This window comes from Vidua chalybeata, chromosome Z, assembly GCF_026979565.1.
Source record: "Vidua chalybeata isolate OUT-0048 chromosome Z, bVidCha1 merged haplotype, whole genome shotgun sequence".
Taxonomy (NCBI): Eukaryota; Metazoa; Chordata; class Aves; order Passeriformes; family Viduidae; genus Vidua; species Vidua chalybeata.
In genome coordinates, this window is record NC_071570.1 from 48,070,233 (window position 1) to 48,097,801 (window position 27,569).

The window sequence follows — 27,569 nt, forward strand, 5'->3', positions numbered from 1 at the left end:
CACCCCTTATTGGAAGTCCCTAAGTTCTTCAGGGGTTGTCTTCAATGTCCAGTGTCCTTTTTAGGTGGCTGTTCCTCAACTCTCATTTTGAGTAAGTGCAGTATTGTTGCTTTGCATAACTTCAGCTTTGTCAGCATTGCAAAACTAAGCTAGCATCCTGTTATGTTTTGCATGAGTTTTTTTGTGTACTCCTCTGAGACTACATTGTTCCCTTTATTTGATAAGAGTAAAATGTTGTTCTGTTCTACTGTCCCTATCATTTGGGAAAAAATAGTACTCAGCCCAACATCACAATTCCATGCTGAAAACAACGTCTATATTTTTTTCTTTTAAAATAATTTTGTTAGTAGAAAAATATTGTCTATGGACAGCATTTTGCGGGGAGGAAAAGTTCCAAAACAAAATTAAAACAAATTGATATTTTTTGCTGCATCTTCTGATAACATTTTTCAACATAATAAAAGCTCTTGTACCTTGAGGGAAATGCCAATGCCACAAACTCTGAAAAGGCTTCCAGTTTTGCACTACCATTGCAATGGTGCTTTAAATCACTCCCAAAGCTGGTGGGTGTTGTGCCCTCCATGCTACCCGCCCGCATACATGTGGCACAGTTAGTAATATTGTACTTCATGGGGGCTGGAAATAATTACAGTAGGAAAGATAGGAAACAGTGAAATTTTTGTTAAAGATTAAGCTAATTGGTCACTAATTAGCAGTTTCCTCAATGTGTCTCCATCCAGAACTACCAGAGACATGTCAGGCCCCTTGTCCTCTGCAGGCAGGGATAAATCAGAGTTCAGTGTTTGCTGCAGTGTCTCCAACTTCTGCTGCTGGATCTCAACAGAAAGCACGAACATATTGGCTGCTGGAGGCCCTTTACACAGCAGAAGGGTTGTATGGGAGTGCTATCTCCCAGAAGCCACTTTTGTGGACACAGGCTGTCAGCAGGGTTGCTCAGACAGGCTCTTGCTGCTGGATGACCAGTTGAGATATCTCAGGGAACATGACAGAGATAGCATTCACTTCAATCACCAAGGACACCCCAGTCCCAGCCACCCAGTTTAAGACTGCAAAGGGGAATGGGGAGTGCCGAACCGTTCACTTTGTCAGCAGCAAAAACGGCTCTCAGGAATGGCATTTGCACATGAATAGCACATGAACAGCCAGATGCCCACAGTGCACAGAGCTGTAGGTAGAAGAAATCTTTTCCCCCAAAGACCCTAAACAAAGATGTCTTTTTCTCCCTGTCAGTCCTGCATGCAATCTTCTACAGCTTACTCAGGGCTGGAGCACAACGTGTTAAAGTAAGCACTGGAAATCATCTGTGCATCAGTACCTGACCTGTCTTGTACTTCTCCATAGGGAACATGTAAGCACACACTGCAAGGATCCTGAGGGCTACCAGAAGTCATCTCAATTCCTGTAGGCAGGGCAGGCCTAGGACAGCTGCTGCACTAGCATCCACAATTCATGTCCACAGGCTCAACAGTTGTCTGGTGGTGTATCTGCTGAAGTACCTCAGTCTCCTGGGATGTCCCAGGCTGGTACCTGGTAGCAAAGGACGAAGATCACTCTTATTGGTTGCTGGTTGGTTCTGAAATTCTGCTCAGCACCCTTGAAGAATTCAGTGGATCTGGTCTTTTCACAGGCATAAATTTCTTCTCCAAAAGGACTTGAGGTGTCCTGACAGGCATGCTAATGACATCACACATTCAGTCTCCTCTTTTACTTGAGTTGGGGTCTGTAGTGAGGAAGTGGTCACTGGGTTGGTGGTTGTGATCTCCCCTTGATGGAATTACCTTTCAGCTAAGGACACACTTCCTGCCGCTCTCTCTTGGCATTGTCAGCAGTTCTTACTGTTCCAGTGATTTCAATCCTGCTATGTTGGCTGTTGTTGCTTTGGTTGAGAGTGTTTGAGACATTTTTTGGAAGGGTTCATGAGGCCTCTACACCTTCTGTCTTTGTCTACATCTGCTAAGGTTGATATGCAGCTTCTTGATAAATAGTACTATGCCTTGAGAAGTTAGTAATTGGCAACAGCATCCATGCTTTTGTTTGGGCATGTTTACTTTTCTGTCTGTTCCCTTACACTGATCTGCAGCATCTCACTTGTGAAGGACATTGAGTCTCAGTCTTGTCACAGCTGCTAGCTCAGCCCAGAGCTGCCTCTGCTACCCAGTGAGTGATGGGACTAAGGTATGTAGATGTACATACTAAGGTATGTAGACCTGTCTCAGACCCTGATTAATCAGACAGGACCAGAGCAGTGTTAGCTGAGGAGGTGAGCTGACCAAAGAAACCTCCTCTGCTATTTGATCTTGGGTGCTGCTGTCTACCAAGTTCCTCATTCAGGGCACTGAGGAGGTTTGCAGTGTTGCCAAGGTACTAGCTGACCCCAAAGTCGGAGTGTGAGCTCTGTGAGAAGCTTTCTAAAGCCGTATGCCATCAGTAAAAGGCCTGCAGCTTTGGGCCAGCGTTTCTCCATCTGCCAGGGACTGCCGAGACAGCCAGAGGCTGCCAGCTAAGGCTGGCACATTAAAACTGTTGCAGGGGTGTGTGCAGTGTTAAAGATGAGCGGTACCTGGTGGTCATACTGAGGATATGGCACAGAGCGCTCAGAAGCTCTCTGAGTTAGTGCAAGGCCTGTGGTACTCACTCCAAGTGACGGCAACATCCTGGTGCTGTCAGATCTATCTCGTAGGAGAATCACGCAACCACCTTCCACCATGTTCCGGGCACAGAGTCGGGGACCCACCTACAGCAGTGATGGTGACGGCGAATGGGCTACGTCGGCCCGGGTGGGATGGCTCCCAAGCCCAGGGTAGCGGAGCACCTTGCTGTGTTTGCGGAGGGGCTCTCCCCGCCACGTCACCAGGACAAACCTTCGCTGGCCACGGGGCGTTGCACCCAGGAGCCGGGCACGGCCGCATACCTGATCGCGGACTCTTCGGACTTCCACGGGGCGAGCGGCAGCGCCCGGTGCCCGCCGGCACCTCCTGGCTGCGGAGCGCGGCGCGGGGGCGGGCCGGGGCGGGGACCGCGGGCGGGCCGGGCCGGGCCGGGTTGGCGCGGCGCGGCTCCCGTGCGCCCGTCCAGAACCCCGTCGCAGCGGCAAGGTACGAGAGCGCGGGTGGTGGTACGGGGCGTGGGGCCGGGACACGCGCGGACAGGGCCGTCTCGGGCACCTGCGCAGCCCGGGGTCTGCGGAGCCCAGCGGTGCCGGGGAGAAGGGGGAGAAGCCTGCTCTGCCCGCCTCGCGCCGGGGATGCCGCAGCTCCCTCCGGCCCCACCCCGCTTTGTGCGGAGCTGGGGCCGTCGCCCGCAGCCGCGGGGACACGGACGGCCAGGCGATGCCTTGGCCGCCCCGTGCCGCGGGCCTCGGGCATCCCCCGTGTGTGCGGAGGGAGCGAGGCGTTCCCGCTGGCCGCGGTCGGGGCAGCCGATGCTGGTCGTGCCCTCGGCGGGCAAGATTATCTCACTCGCCAGTAGCGCCAGGGCTATTTCTGCAGGAATCCGCCGGCGGGATTTTCTGCGCAGGGTGTGGCGGACTGGTAGCTGGCCCGCGGCGAGAGCCCTTCGACCCGGGGGTCTGCAGGTGGAGGTGCGCGGAGCAACAGGGTTTCTTGCCGACCCGAGCCATCCTGCTGGTCAGTGCCGCCGGTGACACGGTTTGGCATCTGTATAACTTGGCTTATTATTTATACAGAAGCCTCACCTATGGCTGTGTGTGAGATGGGTTAAATTTGGCCTTTTTTTGCTGGAGTTGTGGGGAATTCGGGTGCTTTATGTCAGGATAGGTTACATCTTGCAGAGAGTGTGATGAGTGATGACAGCCACATCAATGACTCTCTGGCACCGGGATCCCCTGGTGACACTTCCCCCTGAAGGAGGAACTGGCACCTTGAAGGGGTCTTATTTTCAGGCAGCACAGCTCTGAAGACTGCTTCTTCCGTGGGTCTGGCGTTGATGCTGAAGCTCTGTCAAAGGTCAAGACAGGCTGTTGCAAAGGGATGTGTAACAGACAGTACTTTGCAGACTGATGGCCTGGTGAGGCCAGCTATGTGCACTGGCCTCACTGGGCCAGTGAACACATTGTTCACTTTGCAGGGAGTGGTGCCCTCCTTGTAGTGCTCTGGAGCATCCTGTCCCTGATTCCCACGCCACCCTGCCCCAGCCCTTTTCATTTATACTAAGAAGACACTGTGCTGCAGTCCTTGCAAAGGGTATTTACGTGGACAGGCTTAGCCTCTTTTAGCCCCTTGGATGCTCAAGGGAAGTGATTTCTGCAAGAGGATTCAGGGAACATTTGGGAGAAGATTGACTGATGGTTACCTTTAAGCTTCTCCAGTACAGGCTCCCCAGTGGGTTAACAAAGGAGCAGCCTGTGTAGCCCTGCTGTTCCCTTTGTTCTTCCTCCAGCTGTGCCCTCTTTGGAGAGCTCTGATCTCTCCTGGTTTGATCAGATATAGGGAGTGACTGATGGAGACACGAGGAAGTTCATGTTTTGGTTGTGAGCATTTCAGGAAGCTCTAGAGCTTTTGGAGGTAGAATAGGAGAGAGCTGTTTGCTTCTTAGAGACAGGGAAAAAAATAGGTGTTTTCATCTGTGCTGCTATTGTTTAGTGAATTAGCATTATGACATCTATTATTATAGGTCCGATGAGCTGTATTTCAAATTCATACAATCTGTTACTCTGTAGCAACAAATCACAGCCTGTTATCTCAGTAAAGCTGCCTTAGACAGGAAATGTGAGACTCAGTTACTGGTGATGTTTGGACAAACAGCCAGACAATTCTGCTGCCTGCACCCCAACTCTGCCCTAATCTCCTCCTGGCCCCTCTTCCTCTGAGGCAAAGCACCTAAGCATGAGTGTGCCTGTTTTGCAAGTCCAGGGGTGAGGGAGACCACTGTCCCCTGTGTCGCAGCTGCGCCTGCCTGACCAGCAGCATTGATCACCTCCATCCCATTGATCCAGATGGCTCCTGGCTGTGTCTGTGCAGCAGGTGGATTTCCTGATAGCAGGTCAGGCTATCTCCAGATGTTGTATGTTTCTCATTCTCCTTTCCTGCCTGGGTAATTTCTGCCTGTCTTTCAAGTATGTTGGTTTGTCGCCTCTGAGCAAATTTCTCGCTCTGCAAATGCCAGTAATGGATAATATTTTCATGTTTCTGTGTCCGCTCCATTTGTTAGTAGCTGGATAATGAGTGGATTTTCAGTTGCCTAAGTCTGTGAGTCTCTTTCTAGGTGGGTTGGCACCAGGCAGGCTGCTGTCTCTGGAACAAGTTTATGGTGCCTCTGCAAGGGGCAGTTCTCTCTTGCCTGTGGGCTGTCTGTACTGCCAGATGCCTAAATGTGGTGTGAGCTGTGTTTTGGGGATGAATAGTTGAGTACAGAGCAGGTCCCTGTGCTGTAAGCACTCACTTGTCACAAGCACTCACTGTTGCAGAGGCTTAGGGAGAGGACGGAAAGCTTTAGCAAATCCCAGAAAAAAAGGTGATGCTTTGAGTGAGAGACAGTTGCCTTGGGGCAGGCTAAGCTAGATTTTATGCATGACCTTGCAGGCTACTCATAAATTGTGGTCAGTTTGCTGCCTCTGACTTTTTTGTATTCCTTGATCCACAGTGGCTGCATAGCATGAAGTCTTCATGCTACCTTGTTAGGTCCCGATTTCCCCAGCAGGGATTTTGATGGGAAAACTGTTGGGGAATGGGATGTGACAGGGTATGGACAGAGACTGTGAAGAAACAGCATGGAGGGAAACTGTCCCAGATCATTTCCCCAACATCCACTCTTGCCTGGTCCAAGGGGACTCAGCTGGTCCTTGACAGCCACACCCTGTTCTCCACTCTCATAGGAAAGTTTGTTTGAATGTTTGCTTCAACAAAAAAGCCCCACAAAATGCCAGCACCTTATCTGAATGGTCCTGACTCCCAGTTATAAACACCAGTGATCTTACAGTTGGCCAGTGGGCTGTCTGGGTGGCTGCTGGCCCTTGCTACTAAACTGCTACTCAGAGCCAAGGGGCATCCCTGGTGAGGCTGGACAGCAGCTGTGCTTTGAAAGAGCTGTGTCTGGCCACCTCTTGATGCACAGCAGAAGCACAGACGGTCTGGTCGCTTGCTCCCATGGCAAGAAGGCACCAGAGCGATGGTGTGGTGAGGTGTTTCACATGTAGTCATTACATGGCTTCCCATAAGTGCATGTTGTTAAGCTGCTCTGACTGCGGAGCTGACTGAGGCAAGCAGCCTGCAGCACACTGCAATTATGCTGACGCGCCTCCTGCCTCTCCCCAGGAGAAACAGGAAAGACCTTTACATCATCCAGGAGGCTGTATTGGCTGAGAGATTTTGATACTCACAAGGTTATACTGGCTTGTAAGCAGAAGCTAGACTGGTCTAATATTTCCAGGGATTTCCCCTCTGTGGTATTACAGGCTTGCCAGCAATTCCTCATTTTGAAAATACACCCTGCAGGGCTCTATTAGTGTAATGCTGATGCTTACTATTTCTAAAGCACTTTGAAATTCACAAATAGGACTTTCTGATCCTCAGCCAAGCAAAATCTTTTCTAAAGCTTGGAGACATGCCACTGCCAAGAGTAGGACCAATGAGTGTGCAGCTCCAAGCCCTGTTCTCTCTTCTCTTGTTGACCTGTTCCCTGCTCTGCTTCACTCAGTTTCAAATTTTCTGGAGCAGTGCCCAAAGTTTGGCATCTCTCTCACTCTTTCTTCTGAGCATCCTTCAGGGCTCTTGATTTGTTGAAGAGTTTCCTTCCAGTCTGGTGAATAGTCTGCTCTTTATTTCTGTGCCAAGAAACATGGACCTACCTGCAGAGAGTGCAGATGACTCTGCACTGCCTCTCTCCCTCTGTGGGACAAAGTCACCTAAGAAAATGATAAGGAAGACAAAGCAGAAGAAAATCCCAGCAGTTGTGGTATTTTTAGACCAGAGATTAAGACAAAGTTCATGCAAGTTGATAAGATAGCTTCCAGGAAAGCAGCAGAGGTCAAACTCCATCTTGTTCTTCCTCCTGCAGTTCTGGGAGCTGTGCTGGGGGAGAGACAATGCTGGGGGAGAGCTCCTTCCAGAAAAAGGTGACTGGGCAAGGCCATCCATGTCAGGGTTGCATTAATACAGGAAATATGAACCTTGTGGCTTGAGCTTGTACATAAAGTTGAGTAGGGACAGTCAGAAAAAAAGGTGCAGGGAGAGGCCAAGGCAAATACTGGGTTTACTCCCAAGAGCCGAAATTAATCAGTTGTTGCTCTACAAATACCATGACTTAAGCTTGCCTTCCAGACCACATGTTAACTCCTCCTTGTGAACCATATGTGACCTCCTCCTTCAGAGAGTCTGAAATCTCTGGATCCCATCCCAGATGTTCTGGGAATCAGTGGTAGGGTGCATGAAAAGTGCTTGGTGGGCAAGTGTGTTGTTATATTTTAGTTAAATGGTATGCTCTGTCTCACCCATCGAAAATGTATGGTTTATTCCAAGCCTGTAATCCTTCCCTGAAGTATCACGTGTCTGTAATCCCATTGGCCCAAATCTTGTTCCGCACCCACTTTGAATCTGCCTGTTAAATGTGCTGGAGAGATAGGGCTGGCTTTCTCTTAGCTGGCTCGGTGGCCGGTGCTCTCTCGGCCTCTCTCTCCCCCTTCCCCCTCTCTCCCTCAGAAACCATGCTGCTCCCAGGGGTAGGAACCCCAATAAACCCTCATCTAACTAGCACCCTCAGAAGCCGTGTGGGACACCCCGGGGGGCTCCCTCAAACACGCTGCAACAGGCAAGTGCCTTTCTCTCAGACGTGGCTCACTCTGTAGGCTGGGATACGGACTGATACAGCAGGCAAACAAGAACACGTACAAGCAAAGGTCTGGGAGCAGCAGATTTCTCCTCGTACTGTCTATCCTACTCCAGCCTCACCTGGATCTTGCTTACCCATCATGGAGTGTTAGCACATAGGACGTTTTTCAGTCTGCCAAAAGGACCCCTGAAGGGCTGCCCCTGAATGGCCCCCAGTGTCACACCATTGATCTGTGCTGAATCCTGTTGCACTACAGCTACTCTGTCAGGTGTCTGTGCAGTTTTGTTTTCTGAGCTCCAGCAAATTTGACTCTGCCAGTGCTGTTCAGCTCTCAGCCACCTTTCACATGGTTACATTGAGGTTATTTCAAACCAGTTATTTAAACCAGTGTTTCACAGTGTTTTCCCTAAGCAAGAACACACAAATTTTGAAAAATACAAACAATATTGCCTTAGAAGAGCATAGCTATCACTTTGCCTGAATTGCTGGCACAGTTGCTGTGGGTATTCTCAGCTCAGTCAGAGAGAAAGAGAAAGGTTTTCTAACCAGGCGAGAGCCTGGGAAACAGTTAGGAAAGAATGTGAATAATTCTCTAATCTTGTTATTCACATTGTTTATAGATATGTTCTGCTACTGTGCGTCATTCACTGCACACCAATGGTGTGACATGTTTTTACTCTAAGACCAATGAAATTAGTCTTCTCGATGTTCTCTATATATAGAGCGGTACATTTAAAATAAAGGGAGAGCTCATTTTCTTAGCCTTCTGATCCAGAGTTCTCTGTTCCCGTCCTGCTCAACAGCGTCAAGTTGCAGTGCTTGTTTCTAGGAAGCCTAACACGGAGGTTTTTAGGAACACCACCTGTAACGTGAATGATGCCAGGAAGGACCAATCTTCCTTGTCACCCTTGGTTTCTTCTATTCTATATCCTCCATAAAAGGATCCTGTGCTGGTAACAAAATTGTAGGGTAATAGGCACAGAGAATTGAGACAGCTCTTTAATTGCAACAGACAAGTAGAAGTAGTCAAAGATTGTCTTGCTAACATCTACTTAAATGTAATTAGTTCATATTATTTTTCTCTGCCATTTTCTCTAATTTAATTTGAATACCAAAACACACAAAACCAAAATCAGAATAGCATTGCTCCAAGTTCCTGCTCTTGTAATACTTAGCTTCTTCTACATACAGAGGCTCTTTTCCTTGCAGTCAGGGAGGATCAGAGTCTGTCTTCTGACCCCTCCTGCCTGTGGTCATGGCTGTTTTGCTTTGAATTTGCAAAAGGTCTTTATGTCAGTAACTGATGCTTGAGTCTTAATTGAAAAGATTGATTTTTCTAATGATAGCCTGGCATCTGACATGTTCCATAGAAATCAATTGGAATTCAGTGTCTCGCAGTTTTAAAAATCATGGCATTTATTTAAATGGTTAATAGGGATTGAAGGGTTTGACTTCACAGTCCCTTGCATCTATTTGAAGCTCATGCTCCTGCCATACATTAATCTTCTTGTGCAGTAGTTCTGGGTGTGATGCGTCCTGCCAGGCAACACCAGTCCTGGAGCAGAAAAACCCAACCACTCTATGAGATTTTATAAGTAAAGCTCAAGTGTAAAGTTGACGCTTTTTTCTTTCTTTTTCTCCAGGTTGTATTTTGGTGAACTCTTTGGTATTTTGGTGGAATTGAAAAGATCAAAAATTGCTTCTGTCTTTATAGATAATGGATTGTTCAGTTGGGCTGACAAACCACAATGAGAGCCAGTAGCTGGGAGCAGAAGTTATTACTTGGCAAAATAATAAGGCAGTTGTGTTTTTAGCAGCAAAGAGGAGGAATCGTGGGAAGAAGCTTCTCAGGATGATGCATAGCTGGAAACTTGAACAGGATGATCACCTAAACAATGTCACTCAGTGCAAACAGCAGTGTTCTCTGGAAGTAGGTGACATCTCTCAGTCTGCCATTAGCCAAACAGCAGCTACCTGGCCTCCTACAGAAATTTCTGTTCTCCAGTTTGTCACCCCTAAAGCATCTCATCTCACAGAGGAGATCATACATACATGTCTCCTCTCCAAGCTCTCAGCATGTTCTGCTGGGCTTTGCCCTTAGGGTCCCAAGGTGGTATTCTTATTCCCTAACACAAGAACTAACTTCCTCTCCTGAGTTATGTTTTATGGTTGCTGGAGGGATGATTATTTGAAGGCAGGAGTCCCTAAGCTAGTTTGAACATTGACTGTAAGTGGAGAAAGATTTCATTGGCTGTGTTGACTTGAGATCTGGAGAGGGAGGGGTAGGTGATTCATCCTCATGGAAGAAGAGCACTGTGTAGGACCAGTACCTGCTTTTGTGATTGGTTTGTAATGAATGACTGAGTTCACAATTATCCAGACAGGGGCTTAGCAGGATGGTTTTCTTGCCTTTAGTACCTCCACCTCTGGATATTTTCAGAATTCACATGAACAAGGCTGTGAAAAACCTGGCTTGACTTAAAGGCTGACCCTATTTTGACTGGAAGTTTGTGCTGTGGACCATCCGAGGTTCCTCCCAGCCTAAATTTGCCTGTGATTTGGTCATGATACTAGAAGTAAACTCCTGGTGATGATATAAGGAGTAGAAGTTTCCCTAAGTTAAAGCAAGGAAACCCACAGCTAAAATCCACCTGGAAAGTCTATCTTGGTCTTGTGTTCCATGTTTCTTTCCCAATGTTCATGATGCATGTTGAACTCAGATGAGTGGTTAAGAATTCCTAACTTTCTCTGCAGCACACATATCTGCTTTATAGGTTGATGTACCGAATGAAGAAAAAATATCAAAGGATATCCTTGAGTATATTTTGGTCATCCTTGAGGTTAAAAAAAAAATATTTCACTAAAGCTTATCTTGCTCTTAGCTTGGGGAATCTCTTTGTTTTGAGACCTTTGATTTGGAGTCCAGTTGTCTGTGGGCTGTTACTAGAACAGGGCTTCTTAAGCCTGATAGAAAAAATGCATTTAATGTGTAAAGAGGGAACTGAAGTGACAATTTCTCTTCCTTCTCTTTCTTTCAATTTTGAGAAATTAGTCATTATTTTATGTATGGTTTTGTATATTTCAGAAGAGTTTTACAATGTCTTACCTATACTTCCTTCCCTGACATGACTTGCAACATGAACTTCTCTATGACTTCATGACAGCTTACCATACATATATAAAAAAAAAAATAGCAGCACTTGTACTCTTATTTCTGCCTATCTTGCAGTCAAGCTCAGTTGTGTGATTCTGGAAGATTAATAGCACTATAAGTGTTTCACACACCTTTCATTGTGGGGTTTTGCTTCCACTGGTGCCACTGGCCACTGCTAGTACAGCCAAATGACCACACAGTGGTTTTACTCTATTAGTCTGGAAATCTGCAAGTGGTTTCAACTCCTGCAGAAAAGCAAGACTTCCCCACGAAATCCAGATTTTTATTTTGAGCTGTTTCCAAACTAACCCTTTTTTAACTTTCATATCTATCTATGTCATTACCTGCTGTCCTTCCAATGCCTGGAGTTCCCTGGCATGACAGTGTCATGCAGGGCAGGTGTAGCACTCACCTGCAGCCCTTGAGCCTGCTCAGGGAGCTCTCTGTGGGACTCATCCCACTTGCTGTCATCTCTGGCTAAGCTAGGAGCACAGTGTTGACTCTCCACTGGCTCTGACCAGTCTTCAGAAGTTTTCTGGAGCCTGAAGGCTATCTGGTACTGGAAAGCCCTAGACAGAAATATAATTTCATGAACACATATAAGATATCCACAGAAAACTGCATATTCAGATAGCTGCAGTGAGGCCCACTGTGTCCTACCCAGTGCTTTATTTCTCATTCTTCTTCACACAGACTGTCTTTGTTTTTGCTGCCTAAGGCACGGAAATAGCATCCCAAGCTGCCTGGCCTGCATTATGTCAGGAATTTGGAATTCTGCTTTAATTCACAGCCAGATTTTAAGGGCTGTGCTACCTTTTTGGATTTTCTTTCAATTTTTTTAACTCCCTCCTACTGTACTGATTTAAAAAAAAAACCAAACCAAACTGTCTGGATACATCTATAATGCAACTGGGTCTTCAATGACTTGTGCCAAACTAGCTTCCTGCAGCTCATTGAGGACCTGGAAGTGCAGAAGGGAGTGCAGAGAAGGACAGCTGTTTAGCTTGGAAAAGGTATTTCTGAAATGGGATATGACATATGGCTTTTCACATATGGTAGTATGATGGGATGGAGAGTTCAGATAGGGAGTGATTGTTCCTCTGTTTATCATTGCCCAGGAACTACAGGATACAGATAAACAGTGGAACACATTGACACAGGATGTTGGAGATGTGGTTCAAGAAAAGCCAGTAGATGAATCTGCAGGTGGAAAATCTGTTAGGGCTGGCTAAACAGACAGATAAGCCTTTGGCTCAAAAAGTCAGTGAGGCCCAGATGCCCAGAGCTGACTCAAAGGCATAGAAAAGATCAGTTTGTTGGTGTGGATATCAGCTATGCTGGAGAAATAGGCTGGCATAGAAAGCAGCAGGGGTAGAAGGAGAGAGAGCCTGTAGCAGGGAGGTCTGCTGGGAAATGGAGGCACTTCCAGGGGTGCTCCTGGGTGGAAGGGTTGAAGAGAAGGCTGGTGTGTTGGGACAAAGCTGGAAGATGATCAAAACTCATACTGGTGGAGATACATGAAGAGGCTGGCAGGAATTAAACTACTACAATGTGGGAGGAGAGGCTGATCTTCATTCCTGGGAGGTGTGAAGATGGAGAGGTGTGAAGAATGAGACTGGTCACAGAGAAGAGCAGTGGTGCTGAATCAAATGATCAGAGATTGAGGAGCACCTGTAAGCAATATAAGAATGCAGTACTTGGAGGAGAGGAGGTAAAGAAAATAGTCTATATGAAGACAGGTAAGGCTGAAGGTCAAACAGAGAGGGATGTCTGTGCACAGTGACTCATCTCTCTGTTAACTGTAACATCTATAGTTTAAGAAAAGCAGATCTGGAGAGTGAAAGAGGTGATACCAGGACTTTTTATATCCACAGGCATTTTGGATGTTTTAATTTGACTCAGCTGGTTCCATAGCAGATGGAGAATACTGGGTCCTGATCCTGGAATGATTTTAATTTCAGCTGGAGGGGATCATGTCTGCATGTTCCAAGATGGTTTTTCAATGCAAACTGGAGTGCAGTGGATGGTAGCAATAAAGAGGTTGGCTCCAAACCCATGCACCAAGTCTGAACCAAACAATACTTTTGTACTTACACTGATGGGATAGTTTCAGAGTGATGGCAGTGGTTTCCAGAACCTGTATATTTGCCAAACCCAGCAGGTATGAATGAATTGCACAGAATCTCTTTTCCCTGCCAGGGAAAGCATGGGTAGTCTTCCCACTTAGTCAGCATCAATCAAAACCAGACTAAAAACCAAAAAGAAAAACTCAACCTGCTACTGATGCTCTAAATGATGGAATTTAAAATTTATGATGTATAGGGTACCATACTCACAATGGGGTGACATCAAACTGGAGACCTGTCCCTAAAGGGTTTCCACAGGGCTCCATGCTTAGCCCTTGGCTCTTCAACATCTTCATTAACAACTTGGGTGCAAGACTGAAAGGAATACGAAGCAAATTTGTCAATGACACTAAATTGCAGGAACTGTCGATTCCTTTGAGGACAGAGAGGCCCTGTGGAGAAACTTTGATAAAATAGAGGGCTGGGCAAACACTAACAGTATGAAGTTTAATGAGGGGAAGTGCTGGATTATGCACTTAGGATGAGGCACCCCTGGATGTGTGTATAGACTGGGGACAAGAGACTGGAGAGCAGCACCATGGAATGGGACCTGGGGGTTCTGGTCAGTGGCAAACTGAACATGAATCAGCAGTGCCCTGACAGCCAGAAGGCCCACTCGTTTCCTGGGGGGCATCAGGCACAGCATCACAGCCAGGCAAGGGAGGGGACTGTCCTGCTCTGCTCTGCTCTGCACTGGGGTGGCCTCTCCTCATGTGCTGGGGGAAGTTCAGGGTGACACAATGGAAAAAAGACATTGAGCTGGTAGAGACCATCCAGAGGAAGACAATGGAGATGGTGAAGGCCCTTAAGCGGAAGCCATATGAAGAGCAGCTGAAGGCTGAACTTGGTCTGTTCAGCCTGGAGGAGACTGAGGGGAGACCTCACTGCAGTTACAACTTCTTTGTGAGGCGAAGAGGAAGGCCAGACACTAGTATCTGGTGTCACTCTTGTGTCTCACTTGTGGCCAGTGACGGGACTTGAGGAAAAGGCCTGAAACTGATTTAGGGAAGGTTTAGATTGTATATCAGGAAAAGGTTCTTCACCCTGAGGGTGGCTGGGCACTGGAATAGGCTCCCCAGGGAAGTGGTTACAGCACTGTGCGAGACCGCTTGGGACCCCCGCATGGGAGACCCCTAATAAAAGGTTCTATGCCAGGAATGAGAATGGGACTTTTTCGGTCTTCAGTTTGCTGTTTGTTTTTAACTTATCAGAAGTTCTGCATGCCATCTACAGCAGACTTAGTGCATAAGGAGAAAAGAGCAAAAAAGGTCACAAGATGTACAGTTTCAAGGTCTTTTAAAGCTGTTTTATCCAATTAACTCTTAAAACATACCTTACTTCTACTTATCTACCAATAACTAATTATTTTCTGCATGCGGCTCTCCCAACCAATCACCCTGTGCCACCAACACAGCAGAAGATGGAGTAGATGAAGAAGAAGAAGGAGACCAGACAATGCCCAAAATCCTCCATTTTGTCTTCTATCTATCTGCATATGAAAAACCCAAAACTCTAAATTTTTCACCCTGGGATAAACGATACTATTGTCTATTTCACATTTAAGTCATCGATTTCAATTCATCCCAAAGTCTTGGAAGCCTTCTCCATGGATGAAAGTTAAAAGCATTGTTTTCCTGGGAATCAGGACTTGTCAGGACAGGCAGGGAAATATTCCCTGTGTCCTGGGTTCCAACACAGCACCAAGCTTGACAGAGTTCTGTGGCAGCAGCTCTCTGGCCACAGAGAGAAACACAACTTTCCCAGGCATTGTCCTGGGGAAGGCTGTGAGAAGATCGGAGAAAAGAATGATAAACAATTCTTATCTTCACTTGCTCCACCTGTTGTTGTGAACATATAGAATGTGTTATGGAGATTTGTTTACCAGAATGTATTTTCTTAACTGGCCAATGGTGATGGCATTTAGATTGAAGGATCAGTTGGGTCCACCTGTATCATGACTGTCTGTAAGGGTGATGAGTTTCTTAATAAGTATAGTATAATAAAATGATAGATCAACCTTCTGAGAAACATAGAGTAAATGCTAATTATTACCCAGCTGGGGGCCTGTGACAACAGGGTTCAAGAAGTGTTTGGACAATTCTCTCACATGGAGTGACTGTCATGACTGTCTGTAAGGGTGATGAGTTTCTTAATAAGTATAGTATAATAAAATGATAGATCAACCTTCTGAGAAACATAGAGTAAATGCTAATTATTACCCAGCTGGGGGCCTGTGACAACAGGGTTCAAGAAGTGTTTGGACAATTCTCTCACATGGAGTGACTCTTGGGGATATCCTATGCAGATACAGGAACTGTATTTCAATAATCTGGATGGATCCCTTCCAACTCAGCATACTCTATGATTCTATGATGTAGTGGAATAAAGCATTGGCTGTTGTGCCTGTGACACCTGCATTTGCCACTCTCTTGCTGGCTTGTCATGCTTCATATAAGTGGCACCTACTGTTAAAGAGCTCAAAAGTATATTAGAAGTTTTCTGGAGAACAGACAGATGTCAATTCTGACTTAATCAGCCACTCAAAGGGAAAATCCTCATAATTCCACAGGCACTGCATGGGTATGGGAGAGTTTCCCACACTTCTCTTCTGTGTGGGCCCCTCACTATTTTTTGCATGCAGATGATGCTGTAAGGAAGGTGGAAGAATTCTGCAGCTGTGGGTTTCAGAGAATACATCTGATGCTACCTGCTGCCTTTCTTCAAGGAACAAGCCTTTTATTCCTTGTTCAAGGAACAAAGTCCTGCTGTCATTGCCCTCAGAAGGACAGGGACGATTTCCCTCTAGTTCTGGATCAGGTCTGGGAAACTCTCAGAGTTTCCTATGGTAGTAGGTATCTGTGTCCTTTGCTGCCAAACCCATTTGCTAACAAAAGGATACAACTTCTGGGAGGGCAGTTAGAGAGCCAAACTCTCCTTGGTACTGACAATGTAATAAGGAGACCAAGACTGCAAGCTGCAGCTGGAGGGAAGTAGGTCAGACATTAGAGAAAACTTCATCCCCAGGAGGGCAGTGGGACCAGACAGGTGGAGGCCATCATCCTTAGGGATTTTGAAGGCTCCACATCTGTCCTGATTTAGAGCTATAGGCAGGTTGACTGTGAGGCTTAACTGGAGACCAGAGAGGTGGGGTCTCCTACACTGTGCCCTTGCATGGTTGTGCTTTCCTTTCCAGACAAATAGGAGCTTGGTTAGTGGCCCCCCAAGCTCTTTAGCAGGTTTCATTTCCCCAGGCAGTTTCAGAGATGAGATACAGACTTGGTGTCACTGGCCAGGATCTCATCACATTCAATCCTGTGTACACAGCTTCAGCCATGGGGGAATGCAGTACATGGCATCACATTAGATGTAAGGGCTGTATATCAACACATTCAAGTGAAATGTGTAACCTCCAAACCTTGACAGAACTCAGGAGAAACATCTGCACTGGTTGCATTTCCATTGTCTCACCATCCTGCTGGACACCTCAGGTTTTCTCATGTATCTGTGTTCTGGTTGCAGCCACAACTGCTCAAGTAGACAGAAGAGGTTTGAGAGGAAATCTGACTAGCCCAATGGATCCCTCTTGGACTCCTGTGGGCACGTAACCAAGATTTTAGGATTCCCTGAAGATGAACAGTCTTGAACCCTTGAACCAGTGATGCTGAAGGAAAGCTTTTTCTGCAATGAAAGCCTTCTGTACAGTAGCCTTTAGAAGAGACACTCTCTCTGCCAGATGTCTGCGGGCCTCACAATAAAGACAGGTGGGACCAAGTGTCCTTGTCTTCCCAAAGAACATGACAGGTTACTGAGACTCAGCTGCATCATTTTGATGGGGAGCTGAACTTTGGTTTCTGAAACCCAGAAGCCAGCTTGGCCTTGAATAGCAGGAAACTTCTTTCTGTGAAAAAGGAGAATGAAAGCATGGTGTTCTGGTTTCAGGAGAAACTGCTGAGCTTTGCAGAGTGTCTGATGATGCGTTTTTCAAGGTTGCCCTTCTGAGAAGAAATGTGGCAATGTCCCTGAAAGTTTATAACTTTCTTTTTAAGTTCAGTTTTTGCTGGGGGGGGGGGGGGGGGGGGGGGGGGGGGGACGGGGCAGAAGAGGCTTCCAGTTTTTATTGTTCTTTGAACCAGGATTGTTTTATTTGCTTTTCTTTTGTAATGAAGCAGGATCTTGCCAGCATATAAAAGGTCTCTAAAGTGGAATTTGCCCTCTTGTTGAATTCAGAAGCACATTAGTACTCACAAGGAAGTTGATAAGCAATAATATTTTCTTTGCTGCCCAGGTAACCAGCAAAGTGAAAGAGAGTATTGTCTCTGGAGAATGCAGGCAGGTTAGCTTTATCTTTCTGTACACAGGCTATCTTGGAAAGCTAGAGGCGAATCAGAGGAAGGCGGGGTTTATCCTCCAAAGCCTATGCTTTGGTAATACTGCCTCCTTCCCTTCCTGAGAGCTCTGGTAAGCCTAATGAAACTGAGCTGAGGTTTGGAGTTGTTTTGTCTTTCGCTAGTCTCCACACTCCCCTGACCCACTATGATATCTTGTAAAGGCCATGTTGACTGAAGGCATTTATGTCCTCAACTCACCATGTTTCTTTCTGTCAGAACTTGCAGAGTATGGCACCTCATGAGGCAGAAAAAGGAGTGGTGAAGGTTAAACTGCCAAAAAAAGGTGTTACCACTGAGTGTGGAATCATCCCTGGAGTATTCCCCTGTGCCTCCTGGGATGTACAAACTGACTTTGCACTGACTGAGCACAAGTGTCTTCACACACATTGAAGGGTGGTCCATATGCTTCAGCTTGATTTATAGCTGATGTTGGCTTAAAACTATTAATAAAGAAACTTCTGTGACTAGGGGTGATTCGTGATGTTTTATTCCCTGTGCCTGAGTGAGTGGTGTGAACCTTCAAGAAGCAGAGCTCCAAGTGCTGATGACAGTGGAGTAAGAGTGATGGTGCCTCAGGCTCCCTTGCTCCAGGGCGAACCACTTTGGTTGCTTATGGGAAGAGTAATGCTTGTCAGGCCACTGCAGGGAAGTCCAGCATCTGGCAACAGACCCTCCATGGGTACTTACCAGCTCCTGGGCTTTTCTAAACATGCTGGAGGCTCCAGACTGCTTTATGCCTATAACAAATGTAAAACCAGCCCCCCATGAAATTTAATAAAGATAAAAGTCAACTTCTGCCCTGATGTGCAGCCTCTTCCTGCAGTGAAAGGAGCAGCTCTTGTGAAGGCTGTGAGGGTCGTGGTGGCCAGCAAGTTTGACCAGAGTCATCTGGGTAACTCTGCCGGACAACTGCAGCATGAGCTTCTCCACAAGACTCCAGACAGGCACATTTCCCAAGGAGGCCAATGGGATCTCCATCCTCATCAGTCTTTCAAACTCAGCTGGACAGTCTAAGTAACCTGACCTCCCTTTGTAGTGAACTTTGCTGTGAGCTGAGGACAGGACTGACTCAGGATCTCCAGAAGTGCCTTCTGGCCTGAGGTTTTTGTGTGGTTCTGTGTGATTTAGTGTTGTAATTTCTCTTTGCTTCTCTCACTTGTCCCACGGAGGCTCAAGTACACATTTGGTGTCAAGATTGGAAGTGACCACAGCAATAAAATAAAGAACAGGTGACAATTCAGCCAGTACTTCATGATGTGCACTTCAAAATGTTCTGGGGGGCTCTACCCAAAATACAGTCTTAGAGTCACCAGATCAGGTGACAGGAGAGCTTGAGCCTCTTCAGAGTTGCCTGAGGGTGACGTCTCTGCCAGTTTTTCTCTTTGCTTTCTTCACTGTTCCTCACCATCGTTGCTGACTGTGCTGAGTTAAAAATAACCTGGCTGAGCTATTTTTATGAGGCACATGTACTCCCTTGTCCATCTCCCTGCTTTACCAGCATGGCAGAAGAGCACAGAAGAGAAGTACTGGGCAGTGGGGATGTGGCAATAACATGGACAGGTATCACCATGAGGGTGTTATTATGCTGGATGACATTTGGTGTTGCTGCCTGCCTTGGGGAGTGCACTGTGGTTTAAACCTGTGACTGAACACAAGTGTAGCTGGAAAACTCATCAAGGAAGGCCACAGAACCTTGTCTTGTGAAGAGTGGTCTTGTTTCACTCACTCTTGGCAGCCCTTGCCTGCCCCTGGACATACGTGCTTAAAATTATTTTGAGGATCACAACACTTGGTGTATCTTCTAAAGTAAAAAAATCTGCACAATGTGCATTTTGCCAAGCCTGGGACCTTGGCATGAATTTGGCCCTAGCTGGGCAGCCTTGGGTTGTATCATTAGAAAGATGCTCTGAGACAAACAGTGTGGTACCAGCTGGTGATGATGTTTGTGGGGTGCATGGCTGCAGTGGGTTTCTGGAGTCTTTCTGTTCAGTACAGGCTGGGTCTCTATGCAATGTTTGCCTTCCCTGGCCTAAGCCAGTAATGGGGGGATGCAAAAGTATTGAAATACCCTTTTGCTTATGGTCTGAGCAGAAGATGCCTGTATCAATGGAGGAGCCACTGTCTCACCTGTCTCACTGCATCTCCTGAGGCTGTGTCCATGTGGCACCCTCTGTGTAAGCTTTGACCTACCACCAGTGTGGGGGAAGGGCTGACATATCTTCTGCAAGGACTCACTTGAGACCTGCCCTGTCCAGTGTGCACCAAAAATAAGGGGCAAGAGGGGCTGCTGTGTACTCTCAGAGAAATTCCTGTTTTGTGGATGAGGAAATCAACCCATTTTTTTAGTTTTGAGTGACTCCTTCACCTTCCTACTTCATGTCCTCTCTACTTGTGCAATGTTTATTCTAGAGCTGTTTGTTTTCCACAACCAACTTACCAGGGCACCATATTTAAGTACCTGTGCCATGCTGGAGAGCTGTGAATATTTTGGAGTGTTATTTACAGCTGAGTTTTCTGATGAGAGACAACATCTCTAGAATATATTGTTCTTTGAGATCCTGCTTGCTGCTGTGATTTTGTCCCTCACTGCTTCTGGATCCTGGTCCATCTGCATTGGTGGCATGCCCTTCCTCAGGTAGCCAGTGGCCTGCATGATGTGCTGCTGACTGTGGTGACAGAAGCAGTTCCCATAACTCCTGGTGGGCTTCCCAGGAGAAGGGACCTTTGTGCTTCTGCAGAGGAGCATTGCTCAAACCAGCATTGGTGATGGACATAGATAAAAGTGCCTCTTCAAAAGTGCCTCTTTTCATCACCTGTTCTGCTTCTGAAAATACAGATTGGAGCATCTGACTGATGCTTGGTTTGGTGAAGGCTCTTTGACCTTTCTTCATTATGAGGCTGCTTTATAGTGCAGGAGAAGGATGTGGTGTGTATGTAGGCTGTGTGTGCGGTGAGGCCACCATGTCCCTCTTGGGAAGGGCCGGCTGCAGGCTCTGAGCTGCTTTTGGGAGAGACACGTGTCTATTTCTGAAAGCCGACTGAAACCTTAGTCTAAGCTCCCTTAATCTGAGTCCTGGAACGGTGGGTGTGGATCCTTATGGAACAAAAGACAAAGAAAGGCAATTGATAAAATCGAGGCCCATCGCAGGATGGCTGATTTAAAAGGCTGGTTCCCAGCTGGCCGATTTAAAAGCTTCCAGTTTTGGTTGCAGATAGGGTTGTTTTTCCAAGGATATGCCTCTGAGCAGCTGTAAAAACAGTCCTGCTGCCTGATAGAAAGGCGTGCTGAAAGGTTTTTATTTGCTACTGTGGATTGATTGGAGTATAGATGCTCTGGAAGAGCTGCTGCATTATTCATGTGGTAGACACCGTTGCTAAAAGCAACTTTTTTTTGAATACTGAGATTGATAAAGCAAATCAAGGAATGTGACTTCACTTAGTTAATGGTTCTCCACTTACTTTCTTGTTTACAAAAACTATTTGCAGCTTTTTTTTTTTTTTTTTTTTTTGAATGCATTATTAATACAAAACTGCTTGCTAGGCTGGCCCTGTTTGCAAGATTTCATGAGTAACTCAGTTTTCTTGTGGCACCAGCTTCAACTGCTTCCCTATCCCGGCTCAAGTGTCTGCCATTAGTGTCCCACTTTGGATTCTCTGTTAATGCATATTCAACAGCCTTACCCATTAGATTCCCACTGCTGAACACACTGCTGGGGCACCCAGCAGCAGCAGGGTTATGGGACACAGGTCCTGTGCTTCTGCATACTGGCTGCAGTGGAAGACCTCATGAAGGGTTCAGGATGCAGTGCTGTGATACATGGGCCCTGTTTTTGTGTGAAGAGGCGAAACTGCAGTACATGGGGGCAAAACTGCAGTGTGTGTGCTTGTGACTGACTGGACTGCCTGAGAGCCTGTTCTGGAGATTGAGTACACAGAAGCCGGCCTGGGAACACATGCTTTTCTGTAGCTCTCTTTGCTGACTGTTAACAGCTGGCTGTCAATTGACATGTTCAAGACCATGGTCTGATGGTTAGGTTCTCCATCTGGGGACTCTGAACTGATAAACCTTACCTCCAAGGCAACATTTGCTTCTCAAGGATTTTACTTCTCAGACCACAGTTGTGAAAGAGACATGGCCTCAATGCAGATCCACCTGCCCTGCATTAGGTGCAATGAAGTCATGAACCAAGAGGTGAAAGCCACCAAATCAGTGTTGTTTATTTCTCTTGTAACAATAAACCTGTAGCCTCTGAGCTTGTAGTGTTGTTTGAGATGACATGAGCAGATGGTTTTTAAAGCTATGGGTTTCTTTATAATCATATGGTCTGGTTGACTTTCGTTCCAAAGGAATTTATTACTGGTAATTTCCACTTGATAGTGTTATAGCACAGAAGTGGAATTTGGATGGCAAGTTCTGTCTAGGGGTGTATCACCTACTGTACTGCAGATATGCCTAGGAGAGCGTCCATGGCTTTGAAGGGAATCCAGCTTAAGCTGAGAGGCTCACAAACCATTTGGAGTGATAGGTTTATGGAAAGCAAGTCCAGAAATGAAATCGTCTGTTCTTATTTGGCATCTGAGCCAGAAGGTGGTGTCTGGTGATGAAATTCTAAGGGCTCTGATTTTGTCTTGAAGCAGCAACTCAACGCATGCTGTGATAAACCAGGAAACTCTTTTTATGTGTGTTTCTTACACATCATAAATACCAGTTCCTCTGTTTGAAATTCCACTATTTGCCTTCAGGGTTGCCTTTTTAAAGGTGTACTTGTATTCTATCTTTGAAGATGGAAACATGTGTGGGTGGATTTTTGGAAAAAAAAAGCAAACTCAAAAATATAAACCCGAGATCATTAAATTTAAAATATTGCCTGGATGAGGGTGGGAGTCAGCAAACTAGTCTATAACATGGGTGTGGCAAAGGGACACACCAGGGTAAGTGAATTGCCAGCATATGGCATGGCTTCTGTGTGCTCATGGCCATGCTCTGATTGTGCTGCTGGGTGCTGGGAAGTGACTGTCAAAGGACAACAGTCAGACATGCTGGACTTAGGAGGTGTATGACGGATTACTTGCAAAGATAATGCATAAATGTTCTGAAGAGTGTTCTCAGGGAGCAATTCCCCACCCCTTTCCTGGGCAGAAAAAGACAATTCCTATTTTGAGATTAAAGAGCTATAGGAAGAAGAAACAAAAATGGCAATGATAGTGTTGTCTGCTGAGCTGTAAAGTGTGAGCTATAGTTGCTCTCTGGATTTCTAGAACTGTTGCTTTTCATGTACTGCAAAGGACAGACATCTTTGCTTATCTTGTTACTACCACTGGGCCTGTTTATGTGGGAATACATTTTCAGCACAAGCTAAAGCCTGTAATTATATTAATACAATCACACCAGTATTGCTGGTCCTCCTTGACATGCAGAAATTAATCCAAAAGGGTACTTCTTACACGAGAAAGGAGAAGAGGCTTTCATCCCCATCTTGCCTTTAGAGAACCATGTCTGCACAGGAACATTTGTTGGTGTACAGAGTAAAACCCAGTGTAGGCAGAAGTGTGAGGCTGCCTGTCCTGCAGGGAGCTGCCAGGTTGCACAATGCTGCAGGCTTGACTTTCCATAGTAGAAGGAGCAAGACTTTGTGCAGCCCAAGGAGGCAGGCTGTGACAAGAGGTGTTCTCTGGCTCACTGATTCTGAATCTGGGCTCCTGGGTGTTGCTCCAGATGTCCAGTCACAGGTGAGACAGGAGGTCTTCTCCTGCTGCAGTTAAGGCTTTCTGTGAATGATGCTTCCTGTGCTGGACATGGAGCTTAGTCTTGTGTGTTGGAAAAACCTGCTCCCAGAGCCCCAGGAGAACACAAGCTGGAGATTCTGAGGAACTGCACCCCTGGTAGGCTGTGAACAACAAACACTCTAATGTCCTGCATGCAGCCCAGTCTGGGGATCCCAGTGGGTTCTTGGGATACTGGTTGCTTAGCCAGGGAGTTGCTGCCTAAGGGATGCCCTGTGATCAGCTCAGCAGTGCAGTCCAGTCTGGTAGGGGTCACAGCTTCCAACCATACTGGATTCTTCTAGGGACAAATGCAGAGCCCTCCCCAAGCCTGGATACACTCCCCTGTAAAAGCAAGAAGGGATGAGTGGTACTTTGTACTACAGTGGGGCAGGTGATGTTAGACAATGCTCATGGAAGATGTGTGGGGACCCCAGTCAGTGTGAGCTGCAACACACATGAAGAGTTGTCTGAAATTAACTCAGAGCAATTAACAGGTTGTCTTTGAGTATTCTACAGAGGATGGGGGAGGTTCCTGAACTCTAGACACAGGGAGGCTTGAGCCTCTCTATAAGGAGAACATCAGAACAACAAAAAAAAGTGGAACACATGAGAGAAATAATGAGATGAAAAAGGCAGCATGAGCATAGTGAAATCAACCTGTCAACACTCTGATTTCATCTTCCAGTACCATCACACCCAGTGCAGTTCTGCAGAAAAGCATCCAAAGGCTGCATTTAATTCCAACATGACCCAGTGACATGCTGTAGAAAGAAAATGATAAATATGAACTGGAGAATATCTGGTAAATTTAAAAGGGAGCCTTGGATGGTTCTGTCCATGCATGTTAGTGGAATAGATGTATTCTGCCAGTTTTAGGTGCAGCTGCTCTGGTAAAATGCAGATGAGCCAAAGAGACTGGAAGCAAGGAGGAGAAATTTGTCAGCTGTTCAGAAAACATGTCTGACAGAAGAAGAATGAGGTAAAAACTGGGGAAGACTGGGAAGCTATGTGTCAGCTGTGGAGGAAAGCTTGCTGCAGTAAGAAGGGTTAGAATCTTTTGCCTGGGATCTGGCTAAATAGAATAAGAAGCAAGGGACAGTGATTGCACAAAAGGAGATCTAACTTCGATAGTGGAGAAAAGCTGCGTGATTGTAAAGGCAGATGTGTGCTGGGTTAAGTTTAGTGGGATGCTGATGGTCTTTCCATTACTTGAGAATTTGGGGGAAAAAGTCCTTAGGGGAGGATGTAGAAAAATTAATGAGGACAGGAAAAAAGATGAACTCACAAGACCAGTGATGATCTGCTTTTGTTCCATGAATTTATGCTTCCCATTTGAGGACCTTCTTGCTAACCTCATACTGTAGTGAGGAACTATCATAGTACTGGAATCTGAATATACTATGTCATAGTGATTTTGGGTTTTCTTAATGCAGTTTGGCTTGTGAAGCCTGGCAAGGATTTACAAAAGCTGGGCTGACTCTCCATCTTTTAATACTTTGATGTTATTATCCTTTTCCCAGCCTCCCCAGAAAACCTTCTCACCTGCCTGTTCCTCATCTACTTGGTCTTGATTGAGAGAGTTTGCACTGTGGTCCAGCTGTTTTTGTTGCTTTACGTCATCTGTTTGAATTGCTGCTTGTTTTCCTTCCCCTTAGCATGGCCCATATGACAAGTTTCTTGCAGGCAGTGTTGTATAAGAGGGATCTCTCCCATCTTCTTCACACTGAATGCACACAGAAAGTTCTGGTCTACTTTCACTGTACCTGTTCAGGATCCTCACCCAAGAGATCAGTGGAGATTTCACAGGGTCACAGCATGATTGAGGGTGGAGGTACCTCTGGACTTCACCTAGTCCAGCTGCCATCTCAGAGCAGGTTCAGGACTTTGTCTAGTTGGGTTTTGAGTGTCTCTCAGACTCCACAGCCTCTCTCAGCTACCTGTGTCTGAGACAGGCAGCGTGTGTGACCACCCTCAGAGTCTAAGAGTTTCCTTTTTACATTTAACTCTCTGATCAAGCTCAGGCTGAACAGCCTGTGGTTCCCTAGATCCTCTGTCTTGCCCTTTAGAAAGTAAGGATGACACTTACAGTCTCCCAGTCCTCAGGGATGATACCCCATTGCCATAAGCTTTCAAAGAAAACCAGGAATGATCTTGCAGGAGCAAGGGCCAGCTTTCGCAGCTCCTGTGGTTCCATTCCATCAGGCTCTTGTCCATATCCAGTCTGTTTAAATGTTCTCTGACCTGATCTTCCTCCAACAAGAGTCAGTCTTCCTTACTTTAGATTTTCTGGATCTCTCAGGCTCCAGGGTGCCTGAATGCTGATCTCAACAGTAAAGACGGAGGTGAAGAAGGCATTCAGTGCCTCAGTCTTTTCAGTGTCCCTGCTGCTTTTTCTAGTGCTCCTTTGCAACAAACTTCCTAATTTGTGCTTGGAACTACTTGCGGAGACACAACAGAGTTACAGTTAGTATTTATACTTTCTGCCTTCTCAGGGAAAAATAAAAGTTTCACTTTTCTTTTAAGAAAGGAGCTGAAAAGCTGGAGATCTATTGTGACACCTGCGTCTTCCTAGTGCACCAGTGAGCAGTCTTCTCAGTACCAGAATACTGGAAGGTGGTCCATGGAGTACCATTGCCAGGTGTTGGAACATATAATTTGTTAAATGCTTGTTTCCAAGATCAATTCTTAGTTCTCCATAGGGACAGCAGTGTATGTCACACAGCCTTACCCAAAAGCTTTTACAACCCAAGGAAAGAAATGCTTAAAATGAGAAGGGACAGCGTGATCCTTTCAACACAAAGTTTGGATGGCTGTATCGAGGGCTTGGCCTTGGTTTGTTGATGTACATTCTCATGGGAAGATCTCGTTATAAACAAGTTGTAACCGAGCAGGAGAGGACAGGAGAGAGGAGCATTTGCCTTTATGATAAAGACCTTCCTCACGGGGAAGCAAGAGCTGCTAGTAGGTTGAGATGAGGGTTGTCTCAGACCAATGGAGCAAAAGGATGTCTTGTCAAAGCCTCCACCCACTCTTCTACAAGCCTGGCAGTGCATTAATTCCCTTGGTATTTTGAGGGATCTCCTCTAGTTTCTTTGCAGGCTGAACCAGGGACTGCCTCCCCACCTGCCCGGGGGTGCACAGGACTTGGTATGTTTGAGTACACCCATGTAATTAGTAACTTTGTGATTAAGAGAGTCACAAGCCCGACCCCACTGGCTTCCCTCTGGCTGCTAGTGAGTCCTCTCTGGAAGCAAGAGGCAGGTGCTCCTGAAAGTACTCCCTCCTCTGCTGGTTCTCCAGGTCATGCATGGAGAGCGTGGGTAGAAGTCTGTGAGGGTTGGTCAGTCTAAGGAAGGTGGTGCAGGGCACCAGGAGAGTGAGGGAGTCTCCCTTCTGGGAGTTTGTAAGGTGCAGCTGGAGACAGCTGCAGCCATACTGGTGTGTCACTGAGGATGGCCTTTCCTTTAGCCAGAAAATTAACTTGCATGTGTGATAAAGCTGTCCCTTACTGCCTGCTTCAGATGAAAGAGAGAAGAGGAGAATGGGATCAGGATGAGGTCTGGTTAAATCGCCTGGGACTAATACTAGTGTGGGGATGAACAAATGATGACTGGACTGTTCTCCAGTGGGCTGACTGCTCATGCCTGAGCCTGGTCTGTGTTGGCACAGGTCTGTCCTGTCTTCCACAACCTTTTTGGGATGAGTGCATGCTACTGGAAAAAAACTACACCTTACTACAATACTTGATTTAGCAAGAGTGACATGTCTTCCACTTTGTTGTTTCTAATGAAGCCCTTTTCATATCCATGATAGCTGGTGGCAGATGAGGACAGATGGGATGGGGAATTGCACTGATTGCTTCTACTAAAAATGACACCAGACTAGCATAACAGAACCTTTCTCATTGCTTGCTTGCTTTGTGATCATTTGCTTCTATCATGGCTGCAGCCAGCAGCCCTTTCTCTGCGAAAGGCAAGAAGAAAGGGTGAGGAATGCATTTGGAGCTGTGTGAGATGAAGGTATTAAAGTGGTCTGGAAGAGAGAAGTACCTCTACACACTGTTTTTTCAATGCCTGTCTCTTTGAATTCTCTTGCTTAACCACAGGGGCAGGGTTGCAGTACAAGGTCCTGGGGAGAGAGATCTTTGCCCTGTGAAAGAAGCATTAATAGCATAATTCAGAGTAAATACAATTATATATGTATTTATGTTTGCCAAAACTTTCCCGGTCCAGCTGTGTGGACCTGGGACTTAGTTGTCTTAGTTGATAAGTTAGCTGCTAAAAGCAGCCATATCCCAGTGAAGGTGCTTGTATGAGTCTTGCTAGTGTG

At 46.4% G+C, this 27,569-nt stretch overlaps 1 protein-coding gene across 4 annotated transcripts in view; it reads left to right on the forward strand.

The window, feature by feature from the left end:
- The window catches only part of CORO2A (coronin 2A), a 61,805-nt gene that overhangs the window by 305 nt on the left and 33,931 nt on the right, over positions 1–27,569 (forward strand). For 2 of the 4 annotated variants that reach the window (XM_053969082.1, XM_053969085.1), the window contains exon 1: positions 30–91. The exons of 1 other annotated variant lie outside the window; for it this stretch is intronic. The gene's annotated coding sequence lies outside the window, so the exon portion shown is untranslated. Of the gene's footprint in view, positions 1–29; positions 92–3,054; positions 3,117–27,569 lie in introns of those variants that run through there. One more of the 4 variants, XM_053969083.1, reaches the window with a different exon arrangement.